The 13,463-nt window shown below is 39.1% G+C and overlaps 1 protein-coding gene across 3 annotated transcripts in view; it reads left to right on the top strand.

Moving 5' to 3' along the window:
- Dennd1b (DENN domain containing 1B) overlaps positions 1-13,463 on the top strand; it is a 265,313-nt gene that overhangs the window by 108,613 nt on the left and 143,237 nt on the right. The window lies entirely within an intron of this gene.

Raw genomic sequence — 13,463 nt, forward strand, 5'->3', positions numbered from 1 at the left:
AATGAAGAGAGGTTTTTCCAGGTTTTGCTGTTGGTTTTCTAAAAGTTTCCTCTATCTGCAATGACATTTTTTCCCAATTTGTGGAAAAATTTCTTCTATGATTTTGCTGAAAATGCCTACTATGTCTCTGGCCTGGAACTCTTCTCCTACTATACCCTGAATTTTTATGGTTGATCTCTTCATAGTGTCCCAAATATCTTGAAATTCACATTCATATCTTCTTATTAGCTTGTGCTTCTCATTGTTGGACTGTATGAGATCTGCCACATGGTCTTCAAGTTTAGATATTCTTGTTTTTCCTTCATCCATTATACTGGTGAGACTTTCCACAGAGTTTTTATTTGATTTACTGTGTTTTCAATGCTAGTATTTCTGCCTGATTTTTCTTCAGTATTTCTATTTCCTTACCCATGTATTTCAGTGACCTCCTTATTTCATTAAACTGTTTTTTTTCTTTGTTTGTTTGTTTTGTGTGTGTTCTCCTTCAGGAATTTGTTTTTTTATTTGATTCCTCTGGCTTCTTTGAATATTGATAAAATCGCATTTTTAAAAAAAATCTTGCTAGGCGTGGTAGCACACGCCTTTAATCCCAGCATTTGGGAGGCAGAGGTAGGTGGATCACCAAGAGTGAGACTACATAGTGAGTTCTAGGTCAGCCTGGGCTAGAGTGAGACCCTACCTCAAAAATCCAAAAAAAAAAAAAAAACAAAAAAAAAAAACACAAAACTTTGTCAGGCATCTCATCTAAAATAGTTTCCTTTGGTGTCATTTCTTCTTCTTTTTTTTTTTTTTTTGTTTTGTTTTTCGAAGTAGGGTCTCACTCTGGTCCAGGCTGACCTGGAATTAACTCTGCCATCTCAGGGTGGCCTTGAACTCATGGCAATCCTCCTACCTCTGCCTCCCAAGTGCTGGGATTAAAGGTGTGTGCCACCACACCCGGCTCCTTGGTGTCATTTCTGATTGATTTATATTTTTGGTGGGATTGTATTGTCTTGATTCTTTGTGTTTCTTATATTATAATGTAGATACTTTTGAATCCTGAGTTAATTTGATGCTTGGGTTTTCTAATTATTTTCAGTGTTCTTAGCCATGCAAATGCAACTTCTTATACCTTCAGCATAGAAGTTTAAGGCATCAAGGGTAATTCTTGTACTCTAGGATGACACCAGACATAATCCTAGGTGCTGTGTTTGCCTGCTATTCAACTATTCTAGTAAACTGGTGTGGAACAATTTACTGGGAAAGTCTAAAAAATTCAACTGAGCAATATACATAGTCCATTAAAACTAGTACAGAGTATTCCGGTGTGAGGATTAAAAGAAACAGATAACCGTATAAAGCCATAGTCCCTTGGAGTGTGTGTTGCTCTACACCCTTAATCCTTTCAGCTGGGAGGTTGAGATTTTTGTTGTGAAATGGATTTCAGGTCAGCCTGGGTCTGAATCAGACCTTACCCCCAATAATGACAGAAACAAAAGACAAAAGCCCTATAAATCCGAAAGCCTTCAATGCAACAGTAGGCAACCTCCAGATACAGATTAATTGACAGTGGTAAAACCAAGCAAGAATATGTAACCCATAACCTGAGCTGACATGGAAAGAGAGATTAGCACTTTCAGTGTAGGCCTATATACCTGCTTTTTTGTCAGTTGGCCATGTTACCTTTTGGAGTGGCTTCCAGTATCACCAGTGCTGAGTGCCCACCTCTGTCCCTCTGTATTGTGCTGTAGATCTGGATGCCCTGCCTCTGGGGTTGAATGAGTTCTCTGGAGATTCATGGTTCTGATGGTTGGAGGATGGGACAGTGCATTAACCCTGGAGTTATACTGAAACTGCTTTTGAGGTTCTGCCTGGATCTGTTTCATGCTCCGCAGATAGCCCCTGCTCTCTTCCCCTTTAGGTTTCTTGACTTTGAAAGGAGGCTGATATGAGTCAAAAATTCCCTTGCTTGGTATCTTCTCCTGCAGCTCAGCAGTGCCAGGCCAGGCAGGTGTGTGGGTCTGCTTGGATTAGGGCTACAAATGCCTTGGTGGGATTCTGACAGGTTTCTTCATTTCTGGAAGATCTTGGCTCCTGTTTCTCTGCTATGGCCAATAACAACTTATACACTTTTACTTTTTGGAAGAAGAGTGTATTTTGCTTAAATCCCTCCCTAGGCTGATTTGGCATGATTCCTATGCTGCCATCTTACCTGGAGTTGGTTTAAGTATTTTTTAAATTTTAGAATTTCTAAGATGATGTTCTTCTAAAAATTACTTCTATTTTTTTTTAAATTTTACTTTTTAAAAACTATTTTATTTTAGTTTACCTCCAAAGGAAATAAAGGAAAGTTTTGATATTTCCTTTGTTTTGGCATGATCAGTGTTTATGTGCCATTTATTTTTCACTTATTCACTACAAACACGCTTCTGTGACTATTTCTTCCTTTATATTGACATTAGGCAGTGAATTTATATCAAAAAGGAATGTGTTATACTGAATTAAATGGCAAATGCACTGATATTTAACTCATAAAATATAAGACCTTGCAGTTACCTTCTCATTGGATAAAGTTGCCACCAAAAGCAGCTAATGAAAGTTTTTATTTTGGGTTAGAGTGTCCAATGGAAGCTCCAAGATGGCAGGGAAAGCATGGTCTGAGCAGAGGCTGGACAGCACCTCTGCCACAGTAGGTGGAAAACAGCAGCAGGAGAGTGAGTGATGTGCTAGCAAGGTTGCGCTGAGTAAAACACTTCAGAGCCCTCCTTCAAGAACATTCCTTCTCTAGAAAGATGCCACCTCTCAAATAGCTACCAGAATGAATCGAAGCATTCTAAACAGAAGTTTTTACGGGGTCACCTAATGAGAATCAACACAGACCAGGAGATGCTTTTCTTTCTCTAGAGATCCCCAAAACTGTTTCAAAATCTAGTGAATATAGACCTGCTTGTCATTTTCTTAGCTATTAGCACTAAGATTATATTTTATAACATTTTTTGTTTTATTTTTATTTATTTGTGAGTGACAGACAGAGAGAGAAAGAGGGAGAGGGAGAGGGAGGGAGGGAGGGAGGGAGGGAGGGAGGGAGGGAGGGGGAGAGAGAGAGAGAGAGAGAGAGAGAGAGAGAATGGGTGGTGCACAAGGGCCTCCAGCCACTGCATACGAACTCCAGATGCGTGCACCCCCTTGTGCATCTGGCTAACGTGGTCCTTGGGAATCGAGCCTCGAACCCGGGTCCTTAGGCTTCACAGGCAAGCGCTTAACCGCTAAGCCATCTCTCCAGCCCTAAGATTATATTTTGTTTTCTATTTTCTTTAAATCAGTTATCACTGCTTGATAACCATCTTAATAAAATAGCCCATTTGTGTTGTTGCTTTTTACATTTTTGTTCCACTAATTTATACCCTTGTTACTCCTTTACTGTCATTTTAATGTTCTTTCCAGTATTTACAGAAATAAACAAATATGTTCAAGTTTTTAGCCAGATGTTTAAGTACTATATAGGCATAATTCACATGTGTTTCACTCACTTTCTCCTTCTGGGGCAACATACCTAACAAGAAGCCGCTTTAGGAAGAAGTGGTTTATATTACTCTCACAATTTCTGGGGGAAGTTTATCATAGAGGACAAAGCATGTCAGGAGAAAATGCCAGCATTACATTGTCACATGAGTAGTGAGGAAGTAGAGACAAATGAATGCTGGTGCTCAGCAAGCTCTCCTTTTCATACCATTCAGGGCCCTTGTCTATGGAATGGTGCTGCCCATAGCTAAGGTTTGTGTTCCCACCTTAATTAACCTAATCAGGATAGTCCCTCCCAGAGTGCCACAGAGGCTAACCTAATCCATAAAATCCCTCACAGGCGATCCTAGGCCTTATGAGATGATAGCAAACACCATTACAATATGTAAACATTTGTCATTATGAATTTAAAGTATTCTGTATTAGTCCTCTGTGTGAAAATGCTATTTATTGAACTCTTATGTTATGACTTGAAATTGTACTGATTTGAACACTGTCATCTTTTTTTTCACTGACAAATTCATATGAAGAATTCTGCTGGAATGTTCCTTGCTAAGACTTAGTCATTGATATATCTTAAATATTTCATGCATGTGATCTTACCTGTGAACATATATGAAGTTAGTATTGCAATGCTTTTTATTATAATAGTTTGTGGTCCAAGTGCTTTGATTAAAAAGTGAAAGTTTGGGAACTTCCAGTCCAGATGGCATCTGCCTAACTGCACCACACGTCCCAGGAAAAAAAAAGGCAAGATATTAAGGGTTCATTGGGTCTTCCAGGGGGAAGCAGACTCTAATAGACCTCCACTGGGAGGGAGCAGAGGGGTACAAAAAGGGAATCGGTTGATTTCCATGCTCTTGGGTAGTCCACCAATCCTGTCATCCCCTCAAGCAGCTGTCCTAGCCATAGTCCCAGCCATAGGTTCCTCCTGCACTAACCACAGACAAGGTGACCATTGCCAGCGTAGCATGCCAGCGTAGCTCAACCTGTGCCTCTTCAAATGCCATCCCACGCACTGCCATGCAGCACCAATGCCATCCCACACACTGCTCTCCCCCACTCCATGCCCAGACCTATGTCAGTGGGTCAGCACGCCCCATCCCCCTGCCCACTTAGGCCACCTGACCATGTATTTCCATATCCTGAATCATGACAAACAAGCAAGCCCCTACATCAGGTCCTCAGGCCCCCAGCAGAACCTCATGGGTTGTTTCCCTCTGAGCAGTTAGCACTAGGCCCAATTGCCTAGTGGAAGCAAACATAAAAGGGAATAACCACTGAACCCTCTTCACGAGTAGACTGTATCTTCTTCCTAAATTAAATAAGACTCCTACACTGTGATGGGTTGACAACAGTAGAAAAGGAATAACATGGAAATCAAATGCATGTAAATCAAGTAAGATCTCCCAGTCCCACAATGGATGTCTCTAACCAAAACATAGAAGAGACATTAGGACAAGAACTCTAAAATGAAGATATAAGCTATGCAACACTGATAAAGCAATAGTAGAACTTGCAGAAAAGCAACAAAGGGCTGGTAATTATATGAATGTTGTTCTCACTAGACTAGATTAGATCTAACAGATAAGAACTAGGAAGGGATCATCTAAAGGCAGTTAAATAATCTGAAGAAGAGCCAAAAAAAAAAAAAAGGACCTCAATAGCTGACAGGCTAAGATCAATGAAGACATAAAGAAATGCAAGGATGAATTCCAAGAAGCATTAAGGAAAGCAGAAAATGACATAAAAAGGGAATTCTAAAGAGGGATGGGAACTATACATAATAAGGTAGTAGGAAATGTAAACCAGTTTGAACAAGCCCAAAACTCTATAGAAACTCTCAAGAACAGAGTCAGCCATGTGGAGGATAGAAACTCAGAACTGGAAGACAAACTGAAGAAACAGTTTGTAAGTCCAAAAGTTTCAATAAATTCAAAGATTTTTTGGGGGGTCCAGAACATGAGGGAACTGTTGGATAACCTTAAATGTTCTAACATTTGGATCATGGAAATACTAGAAGGGGAAGAATTTCAGAGCAAAGGTATGGAGAACTTACTCAAAAAAATTATCGAAGAAAGCTTTCCCATTCTCTCAAAAGAATGGCCCATCAAGTTATAAAAAGCCAACAGAACTCCAAACAGACTGGACCAAAGGAGAAATTCTCCAAGACATATTGTCATTAAGACTCTAAGCATGGATACCAAAGAGAAAGTCCTAAAAGCACCTAGGAAAAAAACAGCACATTATATATACAAGTAACCCCATAAGAATTACTTCAGACTTCTCAGTGGAAACCCTACAAGCCAGAAGGGCTTGGAATGGAACACTGCAAAGTCTAAGAACTTACGGCTTCCAACCCAAACTACTCTACCCAGCAAAAGTGCCCCTCGTAATAGATGGTGAAAGAAAAATAACTTTCCACGCTAAAACTAAGCTTTACAACTACATGAACACAAACCCAAACCATCAGTGAATAATTTAGGAAATTCTCCACACAGAAGAATCAAATAATCATCCCCAAGTGCCTACAAGAAGCAGATCACAATAACCAAACTCAGAGAAGGAACCAAAAAACTACAAAGTCCAACACCAAACCACATAAACCACCACAATATGGCAAATATCAAAATCAAACCTCACAGTTGTTACCCTAAATGGTCTTAATTCACCCATTAAGAGACATAAGCTAACAAGGTGGATTGGAAAAGTAGACCCCTCAATCTGTTATCTTCAAGAAACCACCTTACCACTGAAGACAGACACCTCCTCAGGTTGAAAGGGTGGAAATGATATTCCAAGCAAATGGGAATAATAAACAAGCAGAGGTAGCTATACTAATATTGGGTAAAATAGACTTCAAATCAAACATAATCAGAAAAGACAAAGAAGGTTACTTCCTGCTTCTCAAAGAAATGATCCAACAAGAGGATATCACCATCATCAGTCTTTATGCGCCAAACACAGGGTCACCATAATTTATAAAATAAAATCTACTAGACAACAAAACAAATAACCATCAATACCATCATATTGGGGACTTCAGTACTCCACTATCAACAATAGATAGATCATCCAAACAGAAAATCAATAGGGAAGTTGGAAAGCTCAACAAAATCATAGAAAAATTAGACCTAATGAACATCTACAGGACATTCTACCCCAAATCCATAGGCTACACATTTTTCTCAGCAGCCTGTGCACCCTTCTGTAAAATAGATCATATACTGGGCCATAAAGTCTGTCTCCATATATTTAGGAAGCTTGACATAATTTTCTGCATGATATTAGATTACAATGCTGTATTGCTAGATATTAACAACAAAAGATGCATCAGCATTCCCATTGGCTCCTGGAAACTGAACAACACACTTTTAAACAATAAATGGGTAGTGGATAAAATAAAAAATGAAATTTCAAAATTTCTAGAAATGAATGACAATGAGAACACATCATTCCAAAACTTATGGGACACAGTGAAGGCCTTCCTCAGGGGAAAATTGACAGCACCAAATGCCTTCATAATAAAGACACAGAGATCCCAAATCAATAACTTAATGGCACTGTAAATGCAAGAAGAACCCAACACAAAAAGCTCTAGACAGAAAGAAATAATTAAAATTATAGCAGAAATTAATGAATTGGAAACTAAGAAAACAATTAAGAAAATTGATGAAAGAAAGAGCTGGTTCTTTGAAAAAATAAACAAGATTGACAACCTGGCCAATTTGATCTAGCGAAAAAAAGATACTTCAAACTAACATAATTAGAAATGAAAAAATGATCAGTCTTCATCATACCCTCTCCAGTGTCTTGTGGGTCAGGTATTCCCTCTAAGTGCCTGGTGAAGGTTCAGACATTTGGTCTGCCTTTTAAGATGTAGAATTTTATGGTACCATTGCCGTTTGGGTCTAGATTTGTGTTTCCTACCTACCCTTACCCCCCCTCCCTCCCCACCCATCCTATTGTAAAAATTACAACAGGCATAAATGAAATTGGGAGAATCATTAGGACTTATTTCAAAAACCTCTGCTCCACAAAACTGGATAATATGGAGGAAATGGATGAATTCCTAGACACATACCACCAACCAAACTAATTTCAGAGCACATTAATCTCCTAAACAACCCTGTCACACCCATCAAGGATGCAACATTAATTAAATATCTCTCCCAAAAGAAGATTCCAGGACCAGATGGCTTCTAAAATGAATTCTCTCAAACCTTCATGGCAAAACTGAAACCAGGGCTGGAGAGATGGCTTAGTGGTTAAGTGCTTGCCTGTGAAGCCTAAGGACCCTGGTTTGAGGCTCAGTTCCCCAGGATCCACGTTAGCCAGATACACAAGGGGGCGCACATGTCTGGAGTTTGTTTACAGGGGCTAGAAGCCCTATCGCACCCATTCTCTCTCTCTCTCTCTCTCTCTCTCTCTCTCTCTCTCTCTCTGCTTCTTTCTTTTTCTGTCACTCTTAAATAAATAAAAATAAACACAAAAATTTTTTAAAAATGAAACTAATTTTTCTCAAACTGTGCCAATTTTAGAACAGGGAAAGCTCCCCACCTCCTTCTATGAAGAGGCTAGTGTCAATCTAATACCAAAACAGGTAGAGATGCCACAAGAAAAAAACATAGGCCCATTTTCTTGATGAACTTAGACACAAAGATCCTGAACAAAATCTTTGAAAACTGAATCCAAGAACACATCAAAAGCATTATCCACCTTGATTAAGTAGCCTTCATCCCAGGAACACAGAAGTGGTTCAACATATGGAAATCTGTCAGTGTAATACACCACAAAAATAAGCTTAAACATAAAAACCACATGTTAATTTCAATAGAGGCAAAAAAGGCCTTTGACAAAATACAATATCACTTCACGATCAAAACATTGGAGAAAATTGGCATAGAAGGTTTATATCTCAACATAATAAAGGCTATATACAATGCTCCTAAAGCTCAAATAATAATGGAGAGAGACTGAAGGAATTCTCTCCTCTCACCTCTGCTTTCCAATATAATATTGGAAGTCCTAGCTCAAGCAGTAAGACATGAGAAAGAAATAAAAGGGATACAAATTGGAATGGAAGAAATTAAGTTAGCTCTATTCACAGATGATATGATTCTATACATAAGCGATCTGAGAGCCTCCATTTCAAAACACTTAAAGGTGATTAACTCCTTCAGCAAAGTAGCAGGATACACAATCAATGCACAAAAATCACTAGCCTTTCTTTATGCAAAATACACAGATGCAGAGAAAGAAAGAAGTGACATCCATTTTTAATAGGAACAGAAAAATAAAATAACTTGGAATAACATTAAGAAGGATATAAAAGACATATACAATGAAAACATAAGAAACAGTCAGATACAAAAATTGAGGAGGACTTGAGAAAAATGAAAGACCTCCCAGGTTCCTGGATAGGCAGAATTAACATTGTGAAAATATCAGCCTTACCAAAGACTATATTCAGATTTAATGCAATACCAATGAAAATCCCAACATCATTGTTCACGGAGATAGGAAAAATGATCTCCCAATTCTTTTGGAAAGGTAGAAGGCTTCAGATATACAAGTATATTCTCAGAAAACAAAACAAAACAAAACACCTTGGAGGCATCTCCATACCTATTATAAAGCTATATTACAAAGTAATAAAAACAGCATGGTACTGGCATAAAAACTGGAGTAAGACCAATGGAACAGTATCAAGGACCCAGATTTGTGTCAAGTAACTACAACTAATTGATACTTGACAGGCCCTAACAATATAGGCTAGAAAAAAGACAGTATCTTCGATGAATGGTGCTGGACAAACTGGATAAACATATGTAGGATATTGAAGCTTGATCCACACATCACAACATGCACAAAATCAAGTCCAAATGGATCAAAGACCTCAATGTAACACTGAAACCTCAGCTACTACTAGAAGAAAAAATAGGAGGAATTTTCTATGATATAGGAATGGAAAAAGATTTACTGAGCAAAATCCCAGTAGCACAGGATCTTAAACAATCACTTAACCATTGGGATCTCATGAAGCAGAGCCAATAGATTACCCTCAGAATAGGAGAAAATTTTTTGCTGGCTATCCATCTAACAGAGGCCTAATTTCTAGAATCTACAACGAACTAAAAAACCTAAACAATAAAAAGTCACACAATCCATTCACAAAATGGGCAGAGAACTGGACAGGCAGTTGTCAGAGGAAGAAATGCAAATTGCAAACACCCAGTTAAGAAAATATTCATCATTCATAGTCATCAGGAAAATACAAGTTAAAGCAACTATGAGATTCTACCTTACCCCACAAAGGATAGGAAACATTAAAAAATCAATTGAAAACAAATGCTGGCGAGGATGTGGAGAAATAGGAACCCTCATCCACTGTTGGTGGGAATGTAAGGTGGTACAACCACTTTGGAAGGCAATATGGAGACTCCTAAAAAGGTTGACTATTGAGTTACAAACAGACTAAGTTATTCCCTTACTGGGCATTTATTCTAAAAGCTCCACACCTCAGTTTGGAGAGATTTGCTCAACCATGTTTATAGCTGCTCAATTTATAATAGCTAAAAGCTAGAATCAACCCAGATTTCCATCACTAGACAAATGGATAATCAAGATGTGGTATATCTGTCTACACAATGGACTTGTACATAGCAGTAAGGAAAAATGACACAATGAAATTTAAAGAAAAATGGTTGACCCAGGAACAGATCATTCTCAGAGAACTCACCCAATCACAGAAAGATAATTGTTGCATAGTCTCACTCATCTGCAGGTCCTAGACTGAACCTACCCAAGATGCTGACATATTTAATAAGCATCTCGAGGACCAAACAATAGGAAGGATGGAGTGGGAGGCGAGGTTAGGGTGGGGTTGGGGGACACAAAACTGGACAATGGCACCATACAATTGTACATCCTAAAAGACAGACTAAATGGTTGAACTTTTATCAGGTCCTTAGAGGGAACACCTGAATCACAAGGCCCTGGAGAGGGTATGATAAAGACTAACCTTAATCTTCTCCTGTTTCTCTCTCCCACCCCCCTACCCCCCCCTTCCTCTCTCCCTCTTCTCTCTATCACTTTTATATTACCTTTTTCTTCCTTCTTGTCTTTGGTGCTGGCCTGTAACTCCCAGTACCAGCATGTGGCTAGCATCCACAATGAGCTGTTGATCAGAGAGATCTACAAGTTTTCCCAAAAGAAGACAGATTTCTGTCAGAGTACTTGATGACCCACGAAAGGTTAGTGGTAAGACCCTACTGCTGAAGACATCATGTGCCGTTGCTTCGGAACATGGAGTGACGTGGCTGGAATCTGGAAGAGAGTCAGTCCTCAGGCTGTTAGTTTGTCTAGTGCCAGAAGGTGCTACATGAACAACTGGGGGGAAATAACCAACATCTGTCCAAACAACTCATGGTCTAAGCTACTCAGCAGCAAACAACCTGATGTGATGCTCACCCAAGTGCAATAGTGGTGCACAGCCATGGTGGGTAACCACCTACTCTTGATTTGGCTAACTGATCTGCTCAGTGGAATGTAACCCATAGCTGGAGCTGGGAAACAAGTCAGAACCATATCCCAAAACAAGCCTGCTCTCCAATATCAAGCTCCCGCCAGTAGTGTGCTACAAGAGGGTCCACACCTATTAAATTCTCTCTAAAACAATAATGGGCATCCATGTATCTTTCACTCATCTCACTCTGTGTTGGAGAATTTGCTTCTCTTTTTCAGATGGATGCAGATCCTACGGGGAGAGAGAACCAGCCCATCATGCCTCAACAGGGCCCCAACTGAAACTAAGAGTAATTATGTAAATAAGCAAGAGTGCTACTTTCTTGGTGAACCTGTTACAAGCACAAGGGTGAATGGTATAGAAACAGAGAACACTCAACTTCTACCAAAACAGATATCCAGAGACACAGAAGCTCCCAACACTTCATCACTGAAGCTGACCTAAAATGAACCCAATATCGCTCAAGGAAATTTGTGGAAGAGGGGGTGGAAAGAATGTTAGAGCCACGAAATATTGTCTCTTACCCATAACTGTTGGCTAACCCTAGAATGTATGACTCACATTCCCCAACAAGGAGAGTCCCTCGGGAGGGGCAAGGACAGAGAGGAGGCTAACAATGGTATCAACGTGATTGTATTCATAAGTAATAAAAAAATTTCCTACTTTGCCAATTCCTTCTTAAAGACATTATTGGAATTACTTTCTTAAAATCTGTTTAACATCAATATAATTAAAAAAATCTAATATTAGTTGTCAAAAAAGATGAATTACTCATCAGGTTTAGTTCTAAGTAACAATAGTAACATAAATGGCTTTTTTGTAGAAGAAATACCATATTTTTTTTCTATGTGTTAGATGCTTGACATTTATTATCTTATCTAGTCCAGTTACTTTGCAAAGAAGGGATTTATAAATATTTGAAATGAGAAAATTGAGCCTTAGAGAGCACCAGTAAAACATTGGAATGCTGAGCTGGAATCTCTTGCCTTGTTGTGGAGCCTCCAATTTCCCATTAAATCACAGTGCAATTATAAATGATGTTATCCATTTGAAATTTAAGTTCCTTGCTTATTTCATGTTAAGATGAGCAAGTTGATGACTTTTTGCTTGAGCCCTGGCAATGTTGACTGATTTAATAAAGCTGTGTGCTCTTAAAAAAAATCTTTACAAAACTCTCCACTACCCATCTCTTTCACTGTACTCCCCTTCCAGCCCCTCACTTCTTTCCTCCCTTCCCTCCTTCCCTCCTTCCTTCCTTCCCTCCTTCTCTCCCTCCCTTCCTCCCTCCCTCCCTCCCTCCCTCTTTCTTTCTTTCTTTCTTTTTTTTTTTCAAGGTAGGGTTTCACTCTAGCCCAGGCTGACCTGGAATTCATTATGTAGTACCAGACTGACCTCGAACTCACAGCAATCCTCCTGCCTCTGCCTTCTGAGTGCTGGAGTTGAAGGCGTGCACCATCTTATACAAGGGTTTGCTTGCTCCCTCCCTCCCTCCCTCCCTCCCTTCCTTTTTGACTATTAAAATATCTTTTTATTGTTTATTTATTTGAGAAAGAAATAGAGATTTAGATAGAGAGAATGGACATGCCAGGGCCTCCAACCACTGCAGATGAACTCCCAGTGCATGTGCCACCTTGTGCATCTGGCCTATGTGGGTACTGGGGAATTGAAACTGGACCCTTAGGCTTTACAGGCAAGTGCTTTATCAGCTAAGCCATCTCTCCAGCCTTAAAATATCTTTTAAAAATATTTTATTCATTGATTTGAAAGCAGGGAGGTACACACACACACACACACACACACACACACACACGGTGTGGGGGGGATGAATGAATATGAATGGGTACACCAGGATATTTAGCCACTGCAGTTGAACTCCAGATGCATGCACCACTTTGTGCATTTAGCTTATGTGGGTATTGGGAAATCAAACCCAGGTCATTGGACTTTGCAGGCAAGCACACTAACTCCTAAGCCATCTTCTCAGCTCCTTTATATTATTAATAATATGTCTTTAATAAAATATTCAATTCTGCTTCAAATAAAAAGTGAAACTTTGTTAATTATTAGCAGCATGATGTGTTTTGTGATATGTTTTTTTTCTGTTTGTAAAGTGTGTATCGTAGCATATATTAAAACTTTGGTCAGATTATAAATATATTTAAATTTGTTATTAAAATGTAGATTTTTAAATCTCATACAAATAATTTCTAGATTTGGTGTTTAGATTTCATAAAAATATACTTTTAAGGTTGCCATGGTGAAGCACATATGTGATCTCAGCACCAAGGTGGCTGAGGCTGGAACATTGGCATGAATTGAAGCCACACTTTGTATATAGTGAGTTCCAGGTCTGCTTGGATCACATAAGGGATACCTAGTCTGAGAGGGACTGGGAAGGAGGCAAGCAGAGAAGGAATGAAAATGCTTTAAATGT

The sequence above is a fragment of the Jaculus jaculus genome, chromosome 1 (assembly GCF_020740685.1).
Source record: "Jaculus jaculus isolate mJacJac1 chromosome 1, mJacJac1.mat.Y.cur, whole genome shotgun sequence".
NCBI classification, from domain to species: Eukaryota; Metazoa; Chordata; class Mammalia; order Rodentia; family Dipodidae; genus Jaculus; species Jaculus jaculus.